This window comes from Phodopus roborovskii, unplaced genomic scaffold (genome assembly GCF_943737965.1).
Source record: "Phodopus roborovskii unplaced genomic scaffold, PHOROB, whole genome shotgun sequence".
Lineage (NCBI taxonomy): Eukaryota > Metazoa > Chordata > Mammalia > Rodentia > Cricetidae > Phodopus > Phodopus roborovskii.
Window position 1 is genome coordinate 13,656,587 of NW_026126599.1, and position 16,887 is coordinate 13,673,473.

Consider the following 16,887-nt stretch of genomic DNA (forward strand, 5'->3'; position numbering starts at 1 on the left):
AACAAACAAAAGATAGTGGGGGTTAGTCACTTCATTTTCTCACTGTGGATGTCACCAACTGCTATACAACACCTGCAAGCTGATAGATGTGGGAAACTAAGGTGTGTGGTTCCCCACCCATCTCCTATGTCAGTAATTTCCAAACCTTTCCCCTACCTTGACTCACTTCTGCAGTAGAACTAGCACACCTCCAAGTCACCTTCTTCTAGTCCCTCTACCAAATGTAGCTGCCCAAGTTATACCTGACAACATCTCTAACTCCTTCCTCTCTGCTTTCTTTCTCAATCAGATCCCTGTCTCCTCTTGTCTAGCCTAAATGTGTCTCTAAATCCAATTTAACTTTCCTGCTAAATGACTCCACTTCCAATGTCTTCAGGCCTCTGTCCATGGTGACATCAGCCCTGCCATTGAGTTGCTGTGCACTATTCTCTCCTGTCAACCCTTCCTCTGACATAAAGGTTTCTTTGATGGGTGGCTAGATCTAGTCACTTCTGAGATCTTCACTAACTCTTTCTTCCCCGGCATGGGTGGAATGCCAACCATGTGCCAGGCACAGGGACCACAAAAAAGGAGCAATCCCAACCTCAACAGATAAGCAATCTTCTGGCATGCCCTTGACAAGGACCAGAAACCTGATACCACCTGAACCTAGCATAAGTATTGTCTCCACGTTTACACTCCCAACTGACCCTCCTGGTCTGGTTTAACTGGTACACTCAGGCCTGGCAGCTTCTTGGTACCTTTCTTTTCTTTGGCTGTTGGTCATCTGCCGATCCTGGACAGCCTCCCTGTTCCTCTTTTATTGCAATCTGCTTGAACAAAACCAAACTAATAACCAATAATCATTCCACTCAATATACTGTTTGTAAAGATGAACCCTCTTTTTTATACTACGTCTCATACATTGAGGCCTCTTCTTAAATCAGGTTGACTTTTTTTTGAGAGCATCTCAGTGTAGTTCAGGCTAACCTCAACCCCCATAGATAGTTAATATCTGCCCCTAACACCTGAGCATTGGGATTACAGGCATAAGACACTATTCCTGGTTTATGTGGTGCTGGGTATTAAAACTAGGGTTTCATGCATGCAAGACAAACACTCTACAACTGATTTGAAGAGCGCATTTCTTCCCGGTGACAGAGAATAGGTCCTGGCAATTCACACCAACTTTCCTAAGGACAGAAAGGTGGGGATAATCCACAGAGCACTGAACACATGTGTAGACATGGATATTCTGTCACCATTCTGCTTCAGCCATGTGCTTGCTCATCTTCAGTCATTCATTACACTGTTTTCTCTTCCTTCTCAAATTCTCTGTGGCCACTCATCTTTATAGCACAAGTGTTGGGCAGGGTTGGCTACCATTGCTCTTTCTCATGTCCAAATTCCAAGTCACGGGACTTCTGACCCTCTAATTGTGTCTGTCTCAATACTCCCTGTCTCTACAGGGAGCTCCGTGTCTTTCTAATGTGGAAGAAAGCACCTTACTGGTTTTCTGGCTGCCAGTCAGCTCCTCCTGTGCAAATGTGACCCTCCTCTGTCCATTAACATGGATCTGGAGAGGGCTCTCATAATATCTGAGCTCTCTTTCCAACAGACCTGCTGCTCACTTCATTGTACTTTCCCAAAAGTTCCACACTCCCATAGTTTCCTGAACAAACGGATGCCATCCCCCTGCCCCACCATCAAGTTCTTATAGAGCCTTTCCAACTGGTCTTTTACCTAGCTATTTCCTACTAATCCTCCTGCCTCAACAACTCCAGGGAACATCCCGAGGTCTCCTGGGCTTGAGTAAGAGTTCCTTTACTTGAGCTTCCACTGCGGTTGGTACATTGCTACTGTTCACCAGCCAGGCTGAAATCATCTACACACAGGTCACATACACCATGGCCTATGCAGAGGCTAGCCTCTGAGCTAGAACACAGCTTGGGGGAGGGAGACACAAAGGCTCACTTCCCTCTTGTTGGCCAATTTCCTTAGAACTATGGCCACTGTTGAACTACTGCCACCTAGAGGCAAAAGGCCGGCACTACATCTCACTTCAGCATTTAACTAGATTGAACACACTGAATGGGATGGGAAACACAAACCAAGAACAGTTGATTCTGGGAGGTGGAGGAGCCTTGGCAGTTGGAGGCAGCTTCAAGTGGTATTTGTGCTTTGAGCCAGGCCACACTGCATGAGAAGAGATCTTCCAAGGAAAGAGTAGACAGGGTCAGAGGGAGTAGAGGATCACCCCAAGCTAAGGGCTTCTAACTTAAACAGCACAACACAGCTTCCCTACCCCACCTCAAGACTTCTAATCAGGAGAAATATGATCAGATCTGCACCTTCAAAAGCCAACTCCTGCTGTGTTCAAAGACAGACAGAAGAGAAGCATAGTTAAGTGTGGGAAGCAACTGAGCAAGCACAGGAAAAAGTATGTTCTTCAATCTCTCCCTTTCTACTGTGGCCCCATGACCTATTATTCCTGGGCACATCCTATTTGTTTCCCCCAAACCAATACTAACAGAAACATTTCCCATTTCTCTCAGCTTCTTCACAAACCTCGAAGTCACAGCACTAAAAAATAATTTTATATTTATGTGTGTTTTGTTTGTACGTATATATGAGAACCACATTGGTGCTTGGTGCCTGCAAGGTGAGAAGACATGGGATCCCTTGGAACTGGAGTTAATGATGGTTGTGAGCCATCATTCAGGTGATAGGAACTGAACAGGTCCTCTGCAAGAGCAACAAGTGCTCCTGTCTGCTGACCCATCTCTCCAGCTCCACAGGGTTTCAAAAAACACATCTCAGCAGTTTTGCATACATGTTCAGTGGCAATACATTGGGTATCTTGGACCTGCATTCAAATCCTGCACTGGCCACTTTAGTGCAAGAGACTGTCCTAAGCTAAGCTTCACTTTCTTCTCTAAAATGGATATTATAACATCTATCTCAGGGGCTGGAGACAATGTTAATAAATTCTGGTGATTATTTGTAACATTATGTATTCCATGTGTGACATGCACAATCCTGGGGTTCTCCTCACATCTTTACATGCCCAATACTTTTACCCTGCTATTTCACAGGCAATTCAACATAGCTTACTCAAAATTTTAGGAGCTTCCCACAGATCATCAGCGACAGGGCTGGAAGGACTGTTCTAGAAAGATTATTTAAGGATTTCTCACCTCTGTGTGTGTATCTGTTTGGTAGTGGGGAGAGCAAGAAAGACCCCTAGCAACGCTTGGATTTATTTTTGGTATTCACAACTGGGGAAAGTGGGAGGCAGAGATGCCAATACTTAGCCGGCAGAGAAGCCAGTCAAGCCATCCAACTTCCTACAATGCACAGGGCAGCCAGGGCCCCACAACCAACCATTATCTGACCTTAACTGCCTATAGCAGGGAGGTTAGAAGAGCTTTCTCTATCATCCGATCTTGCCCCTTTCAGAGCACTGGCTATAGGTATCCTACAGGAACACTTTCGATAATCAAAGCTCTGTCCAGCGCAAAAAAGTTCTCCGCCTGCCCTGCACATAGTAGGTGTCAAAACCCATTTGACATGCTTTAGCAGCATAAGACAAAAGTTAAGACCCTCCTTCACTACCCATTGTTCAAATGCGTGCAGTTATATTTTCAATATTTATACATTATTTTACAAATGCAAGCGTCCCGAGAACAGCTTTGTTAGAGATGGCGATCAAAATTTTTTTCCTTTTATTTTCTAGGACTTCCATACATACGGAAAAAGATTTGCACACTTCTAAAAGGACCTCACGATCCGTCGCGGTGTATCCTGAAAATCGGCCACAAAAGAAATCTGTGGGGTTTCCCGAGGGAGCGAGTCCGTGGGCCGTGACCTCTGGGCGCCCAAGGCCCTCGCTCCTCTCTTCCGCCCCCGGATCACCGGGCTTCCGAGACTGACTATGCAGGGCCCCCCAAAGCCTCGGAGCCCGGCCCCCCAAAGCGCGTGCCCACGCCGTGTCCTTCTCCCGCCTCTCGCGGGAGCCCACAGAGGAATCTGGCCCGGGGGAGGCTTGTCGCCGACCTGGATCAAACCGAGTCGGTTTCCCTTCGCCTAGCCACGGCCCACACGCGCGTCTCCGTACCGAGGCCTGGCGCGGCCTGGGGCCTTCGGCCGGTGCAGGCCCGGCGGGCGCCCGCGGGGCTAGGCGAGCTCAGGCCCTAGCGCGGCCTACTCTTTCGGAAGTCGCCGAAGCCACCCAGCCTCACCTGAACACGGGCGGGAAGGCCCGGGGCTCTGCTCCGGGACGGGCGGCGCGGCGATAACGGCTCCGCACGGCCTCGGTAGCGGTGGTGGCGGCGGCAGAGCGGCGAAGGCGACGGCGGCGGCGGCGACGGCGGCGACGGCGGCGGCTCCTCCTCAGCGCGCACGACCCGCTTCCCCGGCCCCGCGGCCAGACACGCCCCCTTCCCAGCGCGCTCGCCTATTGGTCGGCATCTTCGAAGAGACTGCACTCATTGGCTGGTACGGCTGTCGAGGTATTCTGGTGCGTGCGGCGGAGGCAGGACTTCCTGTCGGCGCCGCCTGCGAAGAGCTAAAGCGGCCGGTGGAGACACGGAGTGGCCAGCGATGGCCGTGGAGGGCACTAGCTGGGGCCTGGCCCGCAGCAGAAGCCGATTGGAGCGGAGGACGAGGAGTGGCTCTCTTTGTGGAACGCACACCGTGTGGTCCTCACCTGACGGGCTGTGCCCACAGTAAGAAATATGGTCAGCGAGAGCCCAGGCTAGGAGGGAGAATCCCTGGTTCGAATCCCGGTTTCCACCGACGTTTCCGTTCAGCTTGCGGTTGAGCACTGGTTGACGTCACTGCCTGGCCTCGGTTTTCTTACTAGTGATTTAAGGGATGTGGTCAGCATGGCATTCCCAAAGGCTCGTTGAAATTTATTGGTTTTAATTTTTTTTTAAGTATATGGATGGGTTTCTGCCTGCATGTATGTCTGTGCATCGCATGCGTGCAGTGCTTATGGAGATCAAAGAGAGTGTCGGATCCTCTGGAACTGGAGTTATAGACTGTTGTTAGCTGCTATGTGGATGTTGGGGACCGAACTAGGGTCCTCTGGAAGAACAGGCAGTGCTCTTAATTACTGACCTATTTTTCCAGCCCCTCCTCTTTGAAATTTTAAGAATATACTATGTGCCAGCCAGTCAGGTAGTGGTTAGAAAACAACTGCCTGTCTCTTTGGGGGGCTTCTGTTCTGCGCTAGTGCTGTCAGAAAAATATATGCAAATTGCATGATTTTAAAAATTCTCGATCGCTCGCTCTCTCTTTCTCTATTTATTTATTTATTTATTTACTTTGCGTGTTTGTTTTAGTCAGGATCTTCCTTAATAGCCCTGGCTTGGAACTGTAAATCAGACTGATTTTGCCTCACAGAGATCTACCTGCTTCTGCTTTCTGAGTGCTAGATTTAGAGGTGATGTGTATGTTTTTGAGACAGGGTCTCATGTGGCCCAGGTTGGCCGTAAACTTTGTATGTAGCTAAGGATGTTGGTGAAATGGTCCTTCTGCTTCCATCTCTCAAATGCTAGAATTACAGGCCTGCAACACCACAGCTGCTGTGTGACCTTTTAAAGGTAATTTTATGGAATTTGAAAACTGTTAATTTTAACATATTTTGTATGTATGTTTTGCATGAACATGTATACAGAAATCAAAGGATAGCTTCCAGGAGTCAGTTCTCCCCTTCTATCATGTCGGGTCTGGGGGTTGAATTCATGTTGTCACACCCAATAGCCAGTGCCTATCAGCTGAGCCATCTCTACAGCTCTGTGACTTTCTCAACCAACTCTATTTATTCATTTTTTAAGTTTCATTTTACATTCCAACCTCAGTTCTCCCACCCCCTCCTCCCACCCTCCCTGTTTTTCCAATGGACTCCCTTCCTTATCCACTCCTCCTCACCAGTACTGGCTCCCCTGAGGAGCTGATAAAGCCTGGCACATTAAGGCAGGGCAGGTTCAAGCCTCTTCCCCCTGACATTAAGGCTGATTATGGCATCCTACCATAGGGAACGGGCTCCAACAAGCCAGCTCATACACCAGGGAAAGATCCTGTTCTTTCCGAGCACATCCAAGGAAGTTCACAAAAGAAAAGCTCTGTGATTGAGTGTTTGCCTAGCAGACACAAAGTCCTATGTTTGATCTCCAGTACTAAAGAGGGTTCAGTGCCTGGCACTGCATCCCATAACCTAAGAACTCTGGTGAGAAAGTGGAGGATCAAACGTTCATGGGCAGGATGGAAAGGTGCACAGCTCTAAGAACAGTTACTGCTCTTGCAGAGGACAGGGGTTCAATCCCAGCAACCACACCTATTGACTCACAACTCCCTGCAATTTCACTTTCAAGGGATACAACACTCTCTTCTGTCCTCCAGGGGCACTGCACTCATGTACACAAATCCACACACAGACTCACATATATAACTCAAAAATAAAAATAAAATCTTTCCATAAAGTTCATTCTTGATGACTCAGTTTCAGAAAAAGTAAGTTATTGGTTGCATTAAAAAGGTGAAAATCAGGGGTCTGCAAAATGGCTCTACTGAACCTGAGTTCAGTCTCCAGGACCCGCATGGTGGAAGGAGAGAACTGACTCCCACAAGTTGTCCTCTGACCTCCATATTCACGTATGAGCACACACAGTATCTTTTTTATTGTAAAAAACAGTTGTTTTATTAATTTTATTTAAACAACTATATCCAGAATAGTTCAACATATAATCAAAAAGTTATGAGATCTGCTGGGCACACCTTTAATCCCAGCATTCAGGAGGCAGAGGCAGGAGGATCTCTGAGTTCCAGGCCAGCCTGGTCTACAGGAGGAGACAGACGAGAAAGCACGTGAGTTCCATCTGAAGTAGCTTTTAAAAGGGTAAGAAGAAAAGTAAACTGGGTAAAGGATATGGGGCAGGTAGGGGTTGTAGTAAAAAGGGTACAGGGAGATGGACTGTGAAGAAGACCCAGAGGAGTTAAGATTACATTCTTAATTGTTTAGTATTGTCCTGTAGACCATGCAGAAATTATGAGAATGGAGCCTGGGAGATACAGCTTAGCAGGTAAGAGGTTTGCTGTGCAAGCATGAGGACCTGAGTCCAGAACCTGGTGTACACATAAAAACCACAGTGTTGTAAGGGGCAGAGATGGGAAGGTTGATGGGGTTTGTTGGCTGCCAATATAGCTAAAGGTTCAGGGAAGACTCTGCCTCAAAGGCATAAATAAGGAAGCTAAAGATAGAGACCAAAGTACCCATTGCCCTCCTCTGACCTCTACCTATGTGGACAGATATGGACATACACTATACTTGCACACAAAAATTAATGCGTCTCCTGTCAACACTTTCCTATTGAAACATGATGTGGGGCACTTAACAGTGGCTAGTTCACTGAAGGTCTGATTTTTGTTTGTTTAGGTATTTGTTCCTGCTTTACTCAGGGGAGTTTCAATCAGTTTTTTAGCTAAGTTCCTGAGTATTACAGATTATCTTCACTCATGTTTCCTTTACCTATGAGATTAGTCAGACATAGATGCTTAATCTTCAATCACTTCATAGACATGCAGAAAATGGCATTTAAATGTTTTAATATTAGTACTCCGTTGACATGAGACACTTGCTCCTGACAGCACCGTGCACTTTCCCGAAAATATGTTGGACACTGTTGTTGCTCCTGCTGGAGTCCATTCTCACCTCAGCTAATGGCCTCTTGGGCAAAGAACTGCCCCCACCTTGATCACTGATTTGGACATGCAGTCCTATGTGCTTGCAAGAGACAAATATAGAAGACTGCTGGACCTTGCCAAGTCAGGGTAAGACAGCCTTTCTACCTCCCTGCTGTTGTTGTGGTCTGTCAAGTTCTCTCGGCCTTAACCAAAACTGGGTGTACCAACGTTGCTGTGAGACCTTGGGTGACTCTCCAGGTAGCCTCTGTTTCTGTCCTCGCTGCACCTTTTGGAAGTTGCCCATCCGCACTTCCTGTCCACCCTAGTATCATTATTTTCCTTCTCAGGTCTTGATGAGGTTGAAGATTAAACTATCACAACTATTATTCTCTCTTCCTAGTTAGATATATTAGGTACTAAACTTAAGTTTTCCAGCTTAGGACAACTCTGTTGTAAACTCCGTTATGCCTTCACCCTAGGACTAGATATGTAGGTCATTTTGTTCTCGATTTTCCTTTTCTTAGAGCACACTTGTTATTCACTGTTTTGTATATAGTTTTGTATCGAGCCTAAACCTTTTCTTTAGACTAAAAGGGGAATTGTAGTGGGATATTCACTTTGTCTCCTTCTGTGGCACTGACCACGCCCATTGGGGGGGTGGAGCCAGGGCAGAAGTGACCTGTGGAAGGAGGTCTGAGGAGGAGCTGGGGAACGCTCTCTTGCTGGTGCTCTCTTGCTGGTGCTCTTTTGCTGGCGGGTCACGGAGAGGAGAGCATTCGGTGGAACTTGCTGGTGTTCATCTGTCTAGGTTGTAAGTTATTTCTCCCTGAATAAACATCTATTCAGCCTGTTTGTTTATCCTGACCCGTATTTAACCGCAGTATTTGTGTGTATCCATATATATGATTTATTAGAAGTTGGGCAATGGTAGTACATGCCTTTAATCCCAGCACTCGGGATGCAGAAGCAGGCAGATAGATCTCTGTGAGTTTGAAGCCAGCCTGGTCTACAGAGCAAGTTCCAGGTTAGGCTCCAAAGCTACAGAAAAACCCTTTCTCAAAAAACAAAAACTACAACAAAAAAGGAATTTATTACAGTCACTTGCAAATTCAACTAATCCTACAATGACAGGCCATGAATGGAAAGTTCAAGAATCCTGAAGTTGCTCAGTCCATGAGGCTGAATGTTTCAGTTGGTCTTCAGTAGATGCTGGTCCATTTTGTTATTCAAAGTCCCATCTCTGAACACTCTGCAATCATAGAGACCAAACTCTGAAGATAGGAATTTTGGGGGGGGGGACATTTAGTATTCACACCATAAAGAATTGTGGAGATGGCTTAGTTTGGAAAGTGCTCAATTTGTAGGCATGAGGATTAGAGTTGGATCCCCAGTGTCCACTAAAAAACAAACAAGCCAGGCATGTTGGTTTATGTCTGTTATGTTAGCATTCAAAAGGTAGAAAGAGGCATGAGAAATGTTCAAAGTTTAGGACTAACTAGTCTGGGCTACATAAATTCTTGCCATTCATGGGTACATAGTGAGACCCTATATTCAGAGGGTAAGAAGAATAAAACCAAACAAAAAACCAACAGGAACAGCAACCAGAAGTCAATACAGGAAAGACAGGAAGGTCCCAGTGACTCTATGTCCAAGCAGGTTAGCCAAACTGAAAAACCCTTTCTCTAAAAAACCAAGTGGCTGAGCATAATGGCTCATACTTTTAACACAAACACTTGGGAGAAAGAAGCAAACAGATCTCTTAAGTTCAGTGTTAGCCTGGTTTGCACATGTTAGCCAGGTTTATACACGAGACTCTGTCTCATAAACCAAAAAAACAAGGTTGAGAGTGGTTGAGGGAGATGCCCAATGTTGACATGTGGCCTCCACATACATGTGCACACATACATGGTGCTGGAATACTGGGGAATAAGAAAGTTTGTAGCAGGGTATAAGTAGCCATCCATAAGGAACAAGCCACTCTTGCTTTCTGACTTCCAGCTGGCCCCCAGCTGTACCCCCTATGAGCACACTGAAGGTACAGTATGTTCTTTCTCCTAGTGAGCTCAGTGGCTGTGAGAAGTTACACCTTCAACATATTTGTGCATCTAGTTGTTGCAGACTGAATTGTAGGTATGTGCAGCTTCTAAGAAATCTTCCTGTCCTGAAAGACATTAGATTGCCCCAGTAGTGGACCAGGGGAGGAGGAATGCTCCTTGCAGACCTGCCAGTCAGATGCTATGTGCCTTCTGTTGCTATTGCTTGGCTTGGTCTACCCTCCATTCAGAGGAGATTATTTTGCTCCTGCTTTTTAAAAATTTAAATTTATTCATATGTATGTGTGCCATAGTGCATGTGTTGAAGTCAGAGGACAACTCAGGGTAGTCAGTTCTCTCCTAATATGTGTCCTTGGGATCAAACTAGAATCATCAGATTTGACAGTAAGCACCTTAACTCTGCATCTGCTTCTTTAAACTTTGACAATGAGGCTTGCTCTACCCATGCCTGGCTGAGTTCTTCAGGGACACTAGAACTTTGCTGCCATAGTTGGAATCTGAGAGAATGTGAGAGGAGGCATGATCCCATCTGTGACAGTCACCACAGCACCCAGCTAATAGAGATGAGGGATCTGAAAGACTGGGAGCTCTACTGCCACTCCTGAAGAGGTGGACTGAGCCTTTGGACCAAGGGTGAGAGATTCTATAAGCAGAAAAGGCAGACACCAATACTGTCTAAAGCCTGCAGAAGGATCAGCCTTGGCAGCACCTTGATTTTAGCCTGTTGTATGACACTAGTTCTGGGTCAGCTGTTAACAACTTTGTACTTATCCTAAATAGGGAACCGAAAACAGACCAGAATGAAGATATTGCCGAAGTCTAACTTGGTAAACCAGTAAGTTTTATTGTGGTTACTTTCAGGAGCAGGAATGATCAGTCATCTGGATCACAACAAAGACCATGGGTGACAACACAAAACAAGATGAAAACCTGGAGTAGGCTATACAGCCTGCAAGCAGTTCAATAGACTGGAGACTGCCCCTCTTCTAATCAGCTTGGGTTGGTCTGGTGTGTCTCTCAACAGTCCTTATAGCATGTGCTTGGAGAAGGTAGGGTTTAGTAAATCTTGTCAGTTTCAAGGACTTCCTGAAGCCCTTGAGTTGTTTACTTCCTGAGCTTAAGGAGCTTCCCTGCAGGATGGAATGTTTCACTTCTCCATAGCATGCCCAATGTCTTGTTGCCCTCCAAAATGGAAAGTTAATCTGAGAGGAAACTGCTATAAACAGTCTGATAATTCATTTTTTGACATTTCTGGGTTTTTTTTTTTTGTTTTTGTTTTGTTTTGTAAGATAATAAAGACCAATTGAAATCCTCCATGGTTGTAGTTTATTTTAACACATGAAAATTACATGAAATGCAAATTTCAGTGTCTATAAATAGTGACTAAAGAAATCTTTGTCAAGCCAGAAATGATGGTGTAAACCTATAATCCTGGTGCTTGGGAGGTAAAGGTGGGAGGATCAGGAATTTAAGGTTATTCTGGGCTATGTAGCCAGTTTGAAGCCAGCCTGGATTACATGAAATGCCCAAGAATTAAAAAAAAAAAAAAAAAAAAAAAAAAAAAAAAAAGAAGAAGATTAAAACTTAAAAATTGCCTTTTGGCTGAGAAAAATATTCTAAAATAGGAGAATTGGACTAGGGAAATGGTTCAGTTGGTAATTAATTTGTCACAAAAATATGAGGACTAGAGCTCAGATCTTCAAGCACCTATGCAATGCTACCCCCCCCCCAAAAAAAAAAAACCAAAAATCTAGATACTGTAGTACATAGGGAGGCTGATTCAGAGAGTAACCTGAAATTCAATGGCCCACTAGTCTAGCCTATTTAGTAAGCTTTGGGTTCAGTGAGAGACCCTGCATCGGAAAAGAAGGTGAAGGTAAATTAAGGCATGTGACATACACTTGACACAAAAGTAACTGGAGGGGCAGCTTTGGAGAGATTGCTGAGCAGTTAAGAGCAAGTACTGCTCAGTCATCAGAGTTCACGTCCTAGCACCCGGGTATCTGACACGCTCTTCTGGTCTCCAGGGGCACCTATATCATGTATATACATGCACACATTAAAAAAAATGAAGTCAATTTGTTGTTTGGAGACAGGGTTTCCTGTATCCCAGGCTTTATTAAAGTCTCCGTAATAAGGATGACTTTGAACCCTGATCCTACTCCCTTCTCAGAGCTGAGATCATAAGCAAGTATTACCGTGCCCAATTTCCTTCCTTCCTTCTTTCCTTCTTTCCTTCCTTTTTTCTTCCTTTTTTTCTTTCTTTCTCTTCCAAACAGGGTTTCTCTGAGTAGCCCTGGTTGTCCTGGAGCTCACTCTGTAAACCAGTCTGGCCTCAAACTCACAGAGGTATGTATGCCTCTGCCTCCTGAGTTCTGGGACTAAAGTCATGTGCCACCAACACCCGTTGAGAGATTTTCGTAACTGATGATTGATGTGGGAAGGCCCTGCTGACTTCAGGTAGCACATCCCTAAGTAAGTAGCCATGGGTTGTATTAACAAACAAAAACCAGCAGAAAGCAAGCCAGAAATCTGATCCCCCATGGTTTCTGCTTCAGTTTCTGCCTTAGCTTCTGTCTAGAAATGTAAGGGAAATAAATCCTTTCTTCTCCCAATTGTTTTTGGTTGGAGCATTTTATCAAAGCAACAGAGAAAGTAAACTAAAATGTGAGTCAACCAGAGAACCTAAAGAGGAGGGAAGGTTGGAACAGGGACTATGCAAACCAGGCATAGATGTCAAATAGGGCTAGTGGTGGTTAAGTAAGATGTCTTAGCATACAAAGGTGCCTGGCAGCTCAAGTTTGATCTCTGGAGTGGTGTATAGTGGGAGCAAGGGAATTTTTCTATGACTTCACTATGTGTGCCTACAAACAGACACAGCTTTAAAAATGAGGGGAGGCGGGGTCTGTGTTAATCTCTGTGGCTTCAGTTACCAACGAAGTCTGTGCCAATGCTCTGGGTCTCAAGTGCTACCTGAGGCCAGGTTGGTGCCTGAGGGTCATGCCTATCTGAGTGGCCTGGGCTGCCACCTGGGGTCATGGCGACTTCTGGGCCTGAGCTGCTGCCAAGGGCCATGTCTGGGTCCTTGCCACTATAGCAGCCAGGGTCTGAGTTGTTGTCCATGGCTCCTGTTATCACCAAGGGCCATATGGATACCTGGGGTCTGGTCAGCCACCTGAGACCATGTTGTTGTCTTAGGGTCATACTGCCATCAGGACCATACTGATCAAGATTGCCTGTGCTGCCCCCGGGCCATGGTGATATCTAGACCTGAGCTGGGGCTGCTTAGGGCCATGTCTGGGTCCATGATCTTACTGTAGCTGGGGTCTGTGTTGCTCTCCATGGCCCATGTTATCACAGGGGTCCATATGAACCATGAATGTTGAATTCTGAGGGCTGTGCTGAGCCAGCATTGCCCTTCAATGGCCCCGGGAGAGCTGGTCTTGTCCCTTGCTGGCCACTGCAGGAGAAGAGCTGTCTCTGCACCTCATGGGAGAGCTAGCCCCACATTCAAGACAGATGGCTCACAACTCACCACAGCTGTGGGATACTGGCCTGAGGGTGGGGGCCTAGAAGAGCTGACTCTGTTCCTTGCCTGGTGGGAGGGGTCCAAGGGTAGCTGACCAAACCAGCTACCACCCAGGCCCACATTTTAAGACTTTGAGTTGGCCCTTCGCACATCCACCCCATCTATGACCTGCTGGAGTACATGAAGGGACTGGTCTTGCAGAACCTAGCTGCAGGATCTCCTTGACAGGGCAACAGCAGGAGATCTGAGAAGAATTTCAGTGAGGGTCCAGTATTGATGGTGTACCAGGGCCCAGAAGCCTTGAATCAGAACAACACATTACATAATGAACATTTCCTAGTAAAGCAGAAAGGACAAAAGGGTATGTTGAACGACACACTGCAACTCCCAATGCCAATAAGATGAATGAAGAGGTTGAAGAGGCAGAAAAGACAGAGGAGAAAAGCTGTTTTTTTGTTTTGTTTTGTTTTTTAATTGATATTTATTTTTAATTGATATTTATAAATGTTTCTTTTGTGGAGGACATTACAGAAGTGAGTGAGGGGCATATGTGGAGAGACTGGGAAATGAGTGGGATATGGGTGTGTGATTCCCAAAGAATCAATAAAAAATTATGTTAAAAAAACAAAAACAAGCACACTAAAGCTATATGACTTAAAATACAGTTGTAAGTAGTGGTCTGTATCCACCAACTCCACATTTGTACATTAAACAGAAGTATGTATCCCTTTTCAAAGATGGGAGGCAAGCAGGTGATGTGTGTGGAGAGGAGGTCAGTTGCATGCATTCACATAGCAGGATCCATGGGACTTGGTGACTGACCAGTCTATAGGGAGATGCCATTCCATTGGAACTATTTGTGTAACTCCATATGTGAACAGGCTAATTTGAATCTTCAAGAAGCCTGGGGCAATGACTCATTTAGTAAAGTGGCAGTATGAGAACCAGAGTTTAGAGCCCCAGAACCTGTACAAAGCTGGGTGCAACAGTGCGTATCTGTAATACCAGCACTTCCACACTGAGATGGCAGGCAGACAACAACTCCAGAAGCTCTTGGGCCAGCTAGCCTGGTGTAGGGTTTTACATGAGAAGTGTCCCCGTAATGTATTTGAACACTTGATCCCCAGTTGGTGGTTCTAGAATCCTTGGGAAGTAAAACCATGTTGCAAGATGTACATCACTGAGGGTGGATTTGAGGGATTACAGACTTGCCACATTGGAGTTTCCATACTATGTCCCATTTACAATTGAAACATGAACTCTCAGCTTCCTGTTCTTGTGGCTATGCCTTCCCCATCTTTATGGACACTTAGCCCTCTCAAACTATAAGCCGGAGTAAGCTATCTTCTATACATTGCTTTTGCTCATGGTATTTTTAGCACAGCAACAGAAAAGTAACTGTTATACTTGCTATATGCAGCAATGACCAAGGGATCCTGTCTCAAACAAAGTGGGAAGGGAGCACCAACATCCAAGGTAGTCATTTGACTTCCACACTTAAACATTTGTGCACACATAAAGATTTTTAAAAGTGTGGGTATGGAGAGTTACTGAGATGGCAGATAAAGGTACTTGCTGCCAAGCCCGAGCACCAAGTTCTATCCCCTAAACCTGCATGGTGGAAGGAAAGACTGGGTTGGTCAAGTTGTCCTCAGATCTCCTTATGTGGACACACAATAAATAAATATGATAGAAAAATATTATTTCAACTTGAAGGGAAACCTAGGTCACCAAGCCGAGCCAGCTTGGAGAGCTTAATTCTACAGAGTTCTATCGCAGTAAATAAGGATCTGGATAAACAAATAGGCCGAATAGATGTTTATTCAGGTAGAAATAACTTACAACCTAGACAGATGAACACCAGGAAATTCAACCCGATCCTCTCCCGTCCAAGTCATGCCAGAAAGAGAGCGCCTTTCCTGGCCCCCTCCGACCTCCTTCCACAGGTCACTCCGCCCATGGCTCCACCCCCAATGGGCGTGGTCAGTGCCACAGAACTATCTCACTACAGAGTTCTGTTTGGACCCAACCCCTAATACCCATTACAGTGTTTCTCCATCAAGCACAATCATGGAAATTTTATCTCTTTGAGGTCAAGATTGGTAAAGCCCCACAACTTTTGTTTCCTGGGTCACAAAGTGACCTGTGTTGCTCTGGACCTTAAGGACAATGACCTCATTTATTCTTGGCTACTCCCAAGTAGACCATAAATCAATAAACCACACTTTCATCCTCCCCACATCTATGCAGACTCACACTGGCCACCGCCACTTTTCAGAGTCCAGCCAACTATTATACGATAGGACCTCACTACCACTTTCTATTTCATATTTCTGTTTTATTTTGTACCCGGCTCTTCTTTTTCTGTTCTTGTATATATGAAGGTGACCTTGTATATGTGTACACATGGAGACCAGACATCAAAAGTTGCCATGCACCTTATTTATTGAGATATACTTTCTTACTGGGCCCCGAGGTTCACTGAAGAGGTTAGGGTAGGTGACTTGCAACTAAGTCCCAAGGATCTGCCTATTACTGTCTCTCCAGTATTCACCTCCATGACTAGGCTTTTTACATGGATTCTACAGAGAGAACATAGACCCATGTGCTTGTATGGCAAGCATTTTGCCAACAGAGTTATTGCTTCCCTTTTAAATTTTTATTTTTATTAATTATAATTATGTGTATGCATGGAGATAGGATATGTGCACATGAGTGTTGGATCCCCCTGAAGCTGGAGTTACAGGTGTTACAGGTGATTATGAGTGGCCTGGTTTGGAAGCTGGAAATCAAATCTGTAAGAGCAGTGTGAGCTTTTAACTGCCAAGGTATTTAACTGCACAAGGAAATTTTAAAATTTTTCCTTGTGATATTTGGAGACATCTCACTATATAAATGAGGTTGGCTTAGAGCTTGTCAGATAGCCTAGGCTAGCCTCTAATTAGCCATGTTCCCTCTTCTGCTTCCCAAGACCTGGAATTACATGCATACACTCGTGCTCAATTCATCCATCTTGTCCCCATTCAGTATTCAAGCAAAACAGCCACCGTTGCCATTGGATTTGCTGTGCTGGCTTGCAAGAGATTCCAGCTGCTTCTTTCAGCTATCTACGTGCAGTTCAGCCCTAGTGACAAATGACATTATGTCCCAGGAGGTGCTAGAGTATATGGGCTGGGGTAGAATAATTGAGGATGGCCTATTCATGTAGTTTAGCTATGGGGAAGCCATCATTCCTGTTGGCTGAAGGTTTTCCAGTGTGGTGTCTGCTTTGGAGTCACTCATGTTCCTGCTCATAACTCCTCACTCATGTCTTTTAAATAAGCCCCAAAAACTTACTATGTAGCTGAGGCTGCCCTGTTGCTCTTAAACTCATATTCCTGCTTTCCTTTTCCAAGTACTGGGATTATAGGCATCAAGTGTCACTAGCACTAGTTCTTGGGGATTTTTTTTTGTGGTTTTATTGTTTCATTTTATTTTTATTTTTATTTCATTTTTTAATTTTTAAAATTTATATAACAAAGTCCAATTAAATGAAAACAAACATTTATACACAATATTTGGGAATTTGGGCGTCGTTCTTTCTAAACTACTTCCTGCTGATAAGGGGCGCTGTCATGGGGGATTCGAAGAAGATTCAGA

At 45.2% G+C, this 16,887-nt stretch overlaps 1 protein-coding gene across 2 annotated transcripts in view; it reads right to left on the reverse strand.

Moving 5' to 3' along the window:
- The window catches only part of Elavl1 (ELAV like RNA binding protein 1), a 36,626-nt gene extending 32,259 nt beyond the window's left edge, over positions 1-4,367 (reverse strand). The window contains exons 1-2 of one of the 2 annotated variants that reach the window (XM_051205430.1): positions 4,221-4,367; positions 690-809 (exon numbers count right to left, since the gene is read on the reverse strand). The gene's annotated coding sequence lies outside the window, so the exon portion shown is untranslated. The remainder of the gene's footprint in view (positions 1-689; positions 810-4,220) is intronic. The other variant, XM_051205428.1, reaches the window with a different exon arrangement.
- Between the last annotated feature and the right edge of the window lie 12,520 nt (positions 4,368-16,887).